This window comes from Pelophylax lessonae, assembly GCF_965119305.1.
Source record: "Pelophylax lessonae genome assembly, chromosome: 6".
In the NCBI taxonomy this organism is placed as follows: domain Eukaryota; kingdom Metazoa; phylum Chordata; class Amphibia; order Anura; family Ranidae; genus Pelophylax; species Pelophylax lessonae.
The window spans coordinates 22,620,400-22,631,264 of NC_138773.1; positions in this window are offsets into that span (position 1 = coordinate 22,620,400).

Genomic DNA, 10,865 nt, shown 5'->3' on the forward strand with positions numbered 1-10,865 from the left:
TCGTATTTGTTAATTTTGAATTTTTCTAAAGTTCCCCTTTCAGTTGGGACTTTCCTTCTGAAAACAAAGATACTTAGATAGGTTTGGGTAAAATGTGAGAAAAATGGAAGAGGAAGCTGTCTAAGAAACACATATACTATGAGCCATTCTTTATAACAGGAATGCATACATTGGCTTTTTTTGAACACATTAAGGTTGACTTTACAGACTTTACTGCGGTCAACTTTACTGATGGATACAGGGCCGGTGCTAGACTATTTTATGCCCTAGGCAAGACCAGCTACTTGCGCCCCCCCAAGAAAGGGAAGGGGTTAAAATCTCCTCTATGTCATACCTAGTAACCCTGATCTGATGGTTCCTCCATGTTATGCTGTCATACCCAGTGACCCCCATATTCCTCCATGTCACACCCGGGGACCCTAATGTCCCTTCATGTCACACCCAGGGACATTGATGGTTTTCCATGTCACACCCTGGGACCTCAATATTCCTCCATGTCATGCTGTCATACCCACTGACCCTGATGTTCCTCCATGTCACATTCAGGGACCCCCGTGTTCCTCAATGTCATGCTGTCATACCCAATGACCCCAATGTTTCTCTATGTCAGACCCTGATGTTTTTCCATATCACACTTGGGGACCCTGATGTTCCTCCATGTCACACCTGGGGACCCTGATGTTCCTCCGTGTCACACTTGGGGACCCCAATCCCAAATGGCACACCCAGTGACCCCAATTCCTCATGGCACACCTGGTGACCCCAAACCCCTGTTATACCCAGTGACCCCTATCCCCCATGTCACACCTGGTGACTCCGATTCCCCATGGCACACCTGGTGACCCCGATTCCCTTTCATAACAGGGATGCTCCATGTAACACCCAGGGGCCCTGATCCCCTGTTCTGGGGACACTCACTGGACGGTATGAAGAGAGTGGCCCGCACTCTGCCCTCCCTCACTGTGATCCTGCTGATTCCTTCTCCCAGGACGCTCCTCTCCTGGACCAAAGTGCTCACCACAGCTCCAACCGGCTCCTGGTGGAGGGAAAAGAAGCAGTCAGAGAGCTCAGCATGTCCTTTATCACCAACCTCCTCAGACCATTCTGGTGCCTCGTCGCTTCTGCCCCAGTAAAGGTTCTGCCCTACAATGCCGAGCTCTGGCTCAGGTTCAGCTTTCCTCCCCTCCCTGCTTAATACCGACCCAGGGAAATGAACGGCTGCCTACCAACTTAGTGCAGCGAGTCTCTTCCTGCCTGGGGTTAAGGCCGCTCAGCTTCAGCCAAAGAGGATCATCATGCAGGCAGCACTCTGGTGGGCTCCCTTCCTGCCTCTTGGGGCCTCTCCAACAGTGGTGGAAAGCCAGGACCTGGTAGTTCCGCCACTGCCCAAGACACCTGGCATCTTCCTCTGACCCTTCTTCCTCCCCCACCACCACCCCTCCCCTCAGTTCACAATAATCATTCATGATGGAGAGAGAGTGCCGACTCGTGGCTTGTGGTTGTAACAGGGTGATGCCTCCAGCTAGAGGCATCATCCAGGTACCGTTGTTTAGAACTGGTGGTCGGCTTTCAGCCAGTAATGACCGATGCAGCTTGGGAGCCGCTAAATCGTTACCCCGGCGAGCGGGAGGGGACGTTTAACCCCCCCCCCCCCCCTGCCGCCTTCCGCGGCTCTGCCCGGGTTTCCCGTTCCACCGGGAGACCCGAGCAACCAGCCGGTGCGTCCGCCGGCTGGATGGAGTCCCGATATAAGTCGGATGTGGCTTAGATTAGGTCTCCGATGACGTAACCCGGAGGCGGCGTCCATGACGTCACATCTGGTTTACTTGGCTGCTAAAGGCGGCAGTTTCAAAAAGTGAATGTATTCAAAAATGCATTTTTTGGCGTTTTGAATACATTGAAGTGCAGTGGAGGGGTTTGGGGTCTTTTAGACCCCCGATCCCTCCATAAAGAGTACCTGTCACTGCCTATTGCTATCACAAGGGATGTTTACATTGCTTGTGACAGCAATAAAAGTGATCAGATTTTAATTTTTTTTTTAAATCCTGTGCTAAAAATTAAAAAAAAACTTTAATAAATAGGGGGAAAAATTTTTTTGGCCGACCCCGTTGCCGTGAGCTCACAGACGAAAGAAAACGTATACTGAAGTCGCGCCGCAAATGAAATCGCTGTTCAAACCACACATGTGAGGTATCGCCGCGATCACCAGAGCGTGAGCAATAATTTAAAAAAAGAGCTACTCTAACTCTAAACTGGTAACCGTTAAAAAATTTTAAAGCGTCGCCTATGGAGATTTTTTTTGACCGTAGTTTGTCGCCATTCCGCGGGTGTGCACAATTTTAAACGTAACATGTTGGATATCTATTTGCTCAGCGTGACATCATCTTTCACAAAAAAATGGTCTAACTTTACTGTTTAGTTTTTTTTAAATGCAGTGAAATGTGATTTTTTGTAATTTTTCCAAAAAAAATGGCGTTTGAAAGACCTTTGCGCAAATAATAAAAAATATTGCAATGACCGCCATTTTATTCTCCAGAGTCTTTGCTAAAAAAAATATATCTACAATGTTTGGGGGTTCTAAGTAGTTTTCTAGCAAAAAATACTGATTTTAACTTGTAAACAAAAAGTGTCAAAAATAGGCTCAGTCTTAAAGTGGTTAAAGGAGACGCACACAAAAAAAGATTAGTTAAACCTACAAGCGCTTTTTTTTACCACTGCTATTCCTTTATATTGGCCGTTAAAACTTACAGATGCAGCAATTTAGAAATTGGATGGAAGGTTTAGCACTGGGAAACACTTTTTGATAGATAAATAGTGCATTTTATATACAACTATATAGATCAGATCAAAATGAGGGACACATGAGGAGGAAAGAGGGACTTTGTTCCTAATCAGGGACAGTCCTGAAATCAGGGAGAGTTGGGAGCTATGGGAGATGAATGTCAGAATTGACCTGGGCTGGAAAGGGTTAATAATGTTTTTGTAAGGATGCGCTCATCATTTTTAACCACTTGCCGACCGCCGCACGACTATTTAATGCGGCAGTCAGCCGCTCCTGGGCAAATCGACGTAGACCTACGTCGTTAGCCCCCGAGCCTGTAGGGGGCAAGCGCGCACTGCCGGCGGCACGCTTCTGCCCCCGCTCGTTCCCTGCCTAGCCAGTGCGTGTGACCGGCGGCTCCGATGTCCGCCGGCCACTCGCGATCTCCCTCAGGAGAGGGAGAAAGACAGATGTCTGTCATTCTCACTGAATTGATCACAGAGGCTATGTGATCCTGCTATGTAGGATCGCATGTCTCTGTGATTACTTCACTAGCCACGCCCCCTGACAGTTAGAATCACACCCCTAGGGACACACTTAACCCCTTGATCACCAATAAAGTTAACCCCTTCCCTGCCAGTGTCATTATTACAGTAACAGTGCATATTTTTAGCACTGATTACTGTAGTAATGTCACTGGTCCCCCCCAAAAGTGTCAAAAATGTCAGTCAGGGGTCCGATCTGTCACCCCGCAATGTCGCAGTCCCGCAAAAAAAATCGCAGATTGTCGCCATTACTAGTTTAAAAAAAAAGAATAAAAACGACAGAAATCTTTCCCTTAGTTAGTAAACGCGATAACTTTTGCACAAACCAATCAAAATACGCTTATTGCGATTGTTTTTACCAAAAATATGTAGCAGAAAACAAATTGGCCTAAAATGTTAAAAAAAGTTTGATTTTCACATTCTTTTTTGAGAATTTCATATAAAAAAATGTGAAAAATATTGTTATTTTTTCAAAATTGTCGCTCTTTTTTTTTGTTTATAGCGCAAAAAAAATTAAAAATCGCACAGGTGATCAAATAACACCAAAAGAAAGCTCTGTTTGTGGGAAAAAAAGGACGTCAATTTTATTTGGGTACAGCATCGCACGACCGCGCAATTGTCCGTTAAAGTCACGCAGTGCCTAATTGCCTAATCACTGAGTACTGAGGGCGCAGGGGCGCCGCCCCCCATCCATGCGTCCGACCCCCTAATCTGCATGCAGGGGCGCCGGACGCATGGAGTTCAATGGGGCTTTTTTTTTTTGGCATCACCTGATTAGAGCCAGAGGCTCTAATAGGCCGATGCAAAGGGTGGAGCCGGGGCGCAGAGCAGTGCGTCCCGAGCCCACCCATTGTGTGACAATAGCGAATGAAAATTCGCTATTGTCACACCGATCCTCCTCCTGGCCAATCAGGAAGCGCTTCCTGATTGGCCACAAGGCAAACCCCATGCCATTGGCCGAGTAAGAGGCAGGAACGGGAGGACTGGAGGAGACGCGCCGCCGGGACCGAGGAGAAGCCGATGCCGAGAGACTGATGAGAAGCTGCCCGCTGCTGCTCCAGGTAAGTAAGGGGGCACGCACGCTGATCTCTGCAATGTTTGCTGGATTAGGATGTATCTTTGTTGGATTGAGATGTCTCTTTGCTGAATATATGGGGATGTCACTTTGCTTGATTGGGCTATCTCTTTACTGAATGTATGGGGCCGACTCTTTGTTGGATTGGGATGTCTCTTTGCTGGATTACCCGGTCTCTTTGCTGAATATAGGAGGTCATCTCTTTGTTGGATTGGGATGTCTCTTTGCTGGATTACCCGGTCTCTTTGCTGAATATAGGAGGTCGTCTCTTTGTTGGATTGGGATGTCTCTTTGCTGAATATAGGAGGTTGTCTCTTTGTTGGATTGGAATGTCTCTTTGCTGAATATATGTGGATAGCACTTTGCTGGATTGGGCTATCTCTTTGCTGAATGTACGGGGCTGTCTCTTTGCTGAAAATAACAGGCCGTCTCTTTGCTAGATTGGGATGTCTCTTTGTTGAATATATGGGGATGTCTCTTTGCTGAATTAGATTAATTTTTGTATATTACGTTGTGAGAGTGTTAAAATAAAAGTGGGTGCAGTGAAGGACACAGCAGGATGTCGATTGGCTGGATTTGGTGGGACGGCCAGAGGGCAGCGCCCTGGGGAATGTTGGTGGTCAGGCCAGGAGGGGGCCCAGGCTTAAAGCTGTGTAAGGGGCCCCAACATTTCTGATGGCTGCCCTGAAAGGGGGTCCTACATCTCTCTCCCTTCATCCCCATCTAGTAGGATTTGTTGAACTCACCTGCATTGTTCAGCTTCCCGGTATAATGTTATAATGGTAATGTTCAGGTGCGGGGCTGTATTTATATCTGTGCTTCTCTGTCACACTGCGTGTTGTTACAATGGTTTCATCCTTTGAATCTGAGCCAAGGCGGAAGAAATATTCGAGAAAAACCCAATATTTATCATAATTACTGCAATTCTGGAAGATAGTAGCTGGACCTTGGCCTGAGCGTCCTTTGCTGAGCTCGTCTTGGGGTAAATATGTGAAGCAACAATTTAAAAGGTAACTCCACTTTCATGGGAAAAAAAATTATAAAATGAAAAAAAAAAAAAATGATATAGCATTTACAATTGCGACACAATTCATATTGTCAGAGGCGTAACTAGAGCCTTCAGGGCCCCGATGCAAGAAACCATGAAGGGCCCCCCCAGATCCCTGGCCGGGGCCCTTCCCTTCAAGCCCAGGGCTCTTCCCACTAATCCTGGGGCTCTTTACTCTCGTTGCATGGCCTTTTATTACGGTCCCGCAGCAGGATCCTTTCACAAGTTCTGCAGTGGGCTCCCTTCCTGCAATCTTTGGGCCTCCCCACAGTGGTGCAATGCCAGGGCCCGGTCGCAAGTGTGACTTTTGCAATCCTGGAAGTTCACCCACTGGTTTGCTACCGGGCCCCCTGGAGCATGGGGCCCGGTAGCAATCGCAACCCCTGCAACCCCTGTAGTTACGCCCCTGCATATTGTAATTGAATGTTATAAAAAATGACTTCTAATGTTCTGTAAAATGCAATATGACTACCTGAAGGAATTCTGTGCACCGATGGTGTACAGAACGCCCCCCAGGTATACCATTTCCTGCTCATTTGATTGGCTCACAGATTTCCCACCAGAAGCCTGCACTAAGATACAAATTCAATTTTAAGCATCCCCTGCAACAAAAATGTCATTTTTGGTGAGATACTCCCGGAGGGAAATCCCATCTAAATGGATGTGGACCCTGCCACTTTCCTCGTTAGAGCCCTGCAGGTGCAGCAGCTGATTATAATTTACAAAACCACTCCCATACAGATTCACTTAGCACATATTGTTTTTATTTACCTACCTTCTGTCTGCCATCAAATGACGGCGGAGCAGTGTGGAACTCATTCTGGGACGACGTCATATGATGGCACCCAGTTTAGCCGCAAACACACACCCCAGGCGCATGGTGCGTCGATCTCTGAAGCACCGCGTTCCTAGGACACGGCATGCCCCCGAACTCGGCAAAGAGCCCTTGCCGTGGCTCTTTACCCATGTGATCGACTGTGTCCAATCACAGCCAATCACATGTAAACAAGGAAGTGCCGTTTATCGGCTTTTCCTCTCTCACACTGACAGAGTGTAAGATGAGAAGAGCTGATAAGCGGCAGGGAAATGTAAAGGTAATCAGGGCACTGATCATCAGTGCCCTGATTACAATGCAGCCCCAGCAGTGACACCAGTCTGTGCCCATTAATAAGGCCAATCAGTGCTACCTTTCAGTGCCCATCAGTGCCGCACATCAGTGTCCATCAGTGCCGCCCATCAATGCCCATCAGTCCTGCCCATAATTGCCACCTATCATTGCCCATAAGTGCCACCTATCAGTGCCCATCAGTGCCGCCTATCAATGTTTATTATCACTGCTGTATATCAGTGCCACCTATCAGTGCCATTTAGTGCTGCCTATCTGTGCTTCCTCATCCATGCCACTTCATCAGTGCCCTTCAGTGCCACCTTATCAGTTCCCATCAGTGCCACCTTATCAGTTCCCATTAGCGCCACCTTATCAGTGCACATCAGTGCCCATCAGTGTGGCGTCATCAGCACACATCAGTGAAGGAGAAAACTTACTTATTTAAATAATTTGCTGACAGAAAGAAAAAAAAATATTTTCAAAATTTTTGGTCTTTTTTTTGTTTTTAGCAAAAAAATTAAAAACCCAGCATAATTAATACCAACCAAAAGAGAGCTCTATTTGTGTGAAGGAAATGATAAAAAATGAATTTGGGTACAGTGTTGCATGACTGCGCAATTGTCATTCAAAATGTGACAGCGCTGAAAGTAATAAGAAAATAGTAAGTGAAAGAACAGTTTGCACCTTAATCAAGTCAAATTCTCTCCATCGCATTCCCTGCAATCCCTATAGATAAGATAAAAGTTAGGCATACACCAGTTGGACCTATTATCCCTGATTAGAACTGCCCTGCTCTTTGGAGGAGTTATGCAAACATTACAATGTCTTGATAGGTGGATGTCAGTCTGGAGGAATGGGTGTTTCTAGACTCTTGCAGACCACCTTAGGTAATGACCACATGTGATGCTGAAGCTCCATGATTGAAAGAACTGAGTTTCAATGAATGAAGGGGGGGGGGGGGCAAAGACAGTTAGACTGGGAGGAAAGTGATAGATTATGCTTTATGTCCTCCAGCCAGGGAATGAGACAGGCTGCATCTGACTTGCTGAAGCTTCTAATGCACATTGTGAGAGGCTCACAGTGTGCAGTGAAATCAGAGTAAGCAATTTCAGTCCAGAAGAAGAGTCGGTACAACTGTGCAAGACTGAAGGGAAGGCACGAGGACAGATTTAAATAAAGGATATTAAAGCTCAATTCCAGTAACAATTGTAAGAAATTCATGAAAAAATAGCAAATCTACTGGCAGGATCAACAGGTAATTAAATCATGTTTTAAGGGTGGCTCAGAAAAACAAAAGTGGATATTTTATTTCTACTGATAGACTGCATCATATCTGGTATTTTTTATGTTTCCTTAAGTTCCCCTTTAAGTTGGGACTTCCCTTCTGAAAACAAAGATTCTTAGATGGGTTTGGGTAAAATGAGAAAACAATGGAAGAGGAAGCTGTCTAAGAAATATACCATGAGCTGTTCTTTATACCAGGAATGCATACGTTGGCTTTTTCTGAACACATTCAGGACTTTACACCAAAAGAAGCCAACATCACAAAAGGTTCCTCTGCGGCCGGTCACCTTCATTGAATCTCACCTTCACTGATAGATACTCAACAATAACGGCATGAAAGTATAAATGACAGTTTCCAGTCTGCTCTACAACTCAGTATTACCCAATATTGAGCAGTTCAAACCTCCTACGCCCCCTATAGACCAGAGCAAGGTTTACATTTCTGCATTGAGCGGGTTTATTTAGCAATAACTTTGTCTTTACCTACGTTGTGGGATGCATTCAATAAATCCTCAAGTGGTTAAAGTCAGATATATTTTCAAACTACACAAGGTTTAAAGACCTGGATCAGCGGGCTTCTGTTTGTTTCAAGTCTGTTTTTTCCTATATAAGTCTTTTGGAATGCAAATCATCTTGAAGCAAATTAATATGAGGGGTTCCCACCATTCCTGTGCTTAGCTCCTGGATCTCTACACCAGGTGGGACCATTATGGGAGCATTATGAGGGTTTATCACCATCCCTTAGCTAAATTCCAGATCTAGTGGTATCTAGAGTATCCAGGTCTACACACCAGTTGTACCTATTATCATGGGTCCCACCATCCTGGGTTCCCGGGTCTGTACACCTGCTGTGATGTGCCCATTATGAAGAGTTCCCATCATCCCTTCTCTAAGTTCCTGGGTCTCTACACCTGCTGTGCCCATTATGAAGAGTTCCCACCATCCCTATACTAAGTTCCCGGGTCTCTACACCTGTGATGCCCATTATGAGGGCTACCACCATCCTCGCGCTGAGTTATTGAGCCTAAACACCTGCTGTACCCATTATGAGGGTTTTCCACCATCCCTTAGCTAAGTTCCAGATCTGTAAACCTGCTATGTCCATTATGAGGCGTTCTCGCGATCCCCTCTCTAATTTTCTGGTTCTCTACACCTGTTGTGCCCATTATGAAGAGTTCCCACCATCCCTTCACTAAGTTCCTGGGTCTCTACAACTGCTGTGCCCATTATGAAGAGTTCCCACCATCCCTATACTGAGTTCCCGGGTCTCTACACCTGTGATGCCTATTATGAGGGGTTCCCACCATCCCTTAAGGATTTGTATTTTAATTTCCATAATAAAACATAGAGAGTAACCTGGACTGTAGCTGATAACTGCAGCAAAACTTCTGTTGCTGCTGTATCATCCATCTGCAGTGTGAACAGGGTTAAACTGAATATTCATCAATGCAGAAGTGCAGCAGCCATCCTTAAGGAGACCACTTTTCAATGCTTATCGATGGAGTGTCTCCAGTGCAGGGGTCTGCCTTCTTTGCTGGGTCTGGATCCATCCTGGAGGATAGCGATTGACTGAAGCAACAAAGCAAGGGGAGTAAGTGTCCGCAGGCAACTGAGAGGTAAAAGGTGGACAATCATAATGCTAGGAGGGGTGCAAAAAAAGGCCAGGCTTATGGTTGAGAACCCTGCCATAGCTGACCACAAACGGGTGAGACTTCAGAGAAAAAATGGGTCTGCTCATTGCCCAGGACCATGCCTCAGAGACTAGGAACTTTCTCCCTGGGAGGGTGTGAGGTGTGGTTTGGAAGCCTGGTGTGATTAGACAGGACTACAGAGTACCCCTACTGCTTGTAAAGAAGAAAAAGAGGGACTGTTCTAGCAGGATTAAAAGAGAGAAATCACAGCAATTTTTTTATCCCTGTTGGACTTGAACTTGACTTTTACAGAACTAGAACATGTGTCCAGAGACCCAAAAGAGGGCACCCTGAGTCTGGTAAGAGACTGAAGAAGTTAATCTGTTGTCTGCTGGGAATTGTTCTGCTTTCTTCAGGGGCCCCAACTTTGCCAGACAACTTTTAATTTCATAATTCACTGGCCAATGTGGCAGAGGTGTACGTTTATGAAACTTAGAATTTTTTTCTCAGTTCACTTCTCAGTAGGTTTTAGAGGAAAATTATCTCCTCTGGCACCCCGTTTTATATACAGTGCCTTGCGATAGTATTCAACCCCCTTGAACTTTGCGACCTTTTGCCACATTTCAGGCTTCAAACATAAAGATATAAAACTGTAATTTTTTGTGAAGAATCAACAACAAGTGGGACACAATCATGAAGTGGAACGAAATTTATTGGATATTTCAAACTTTTTTAACAAATAAAAAACTGAAAAATTGGGCGTGCAAAATTATTCAGCCCCTTTACTTTCAGTGCAGCAAACTCTCTCCAGAAGTTTAGTGAGGATATCTGAATGATCCAATGTTGACCTAAATGACTAATGATGATAAATAGAATCCACCTGTGTGTAATCAAGTCTCTGTATAAATGCACCTGCACTGTGATAGTCTCAGAGGTCCGTTTAAAGTGCAGAGAGCATCATGAAGAACAAGGAACACACCAGGCAGGTCCGAGATACTGTTGTGGAGAAGTTTAAAGCCGGATTTGGATACAAAAAAGATTTCCCAAGCTTTAAACATCCCAAGGAGCACTGTGCAAGTGATAATATTGAAATGGAAGGAGTATCAGACCACTGCAAATCTACGAAGACCTGGCCGTCCCTCTAAACTTTCATCTCATACAAGGAGAAGACTGATCAGAGATGCAGCCAAGAGGCCCATGATCACTCTGAATGAACTGCAGAGATCTACAGCTGAGGTGGGAGACTCTGTCCATAGGACAACAATCAGTCGTATACTGCACAAATCTGGCCTTTATGGAAGAGTGGCAAGAAGAAAGCCATTTCTTAAAGATATCCATAAAAAGTGTTGTTAAAAGTTTGCCACAAGCCACCTGGGAGACACCAAACATGTGGAAGAAGGTGCTCTGGTCAGA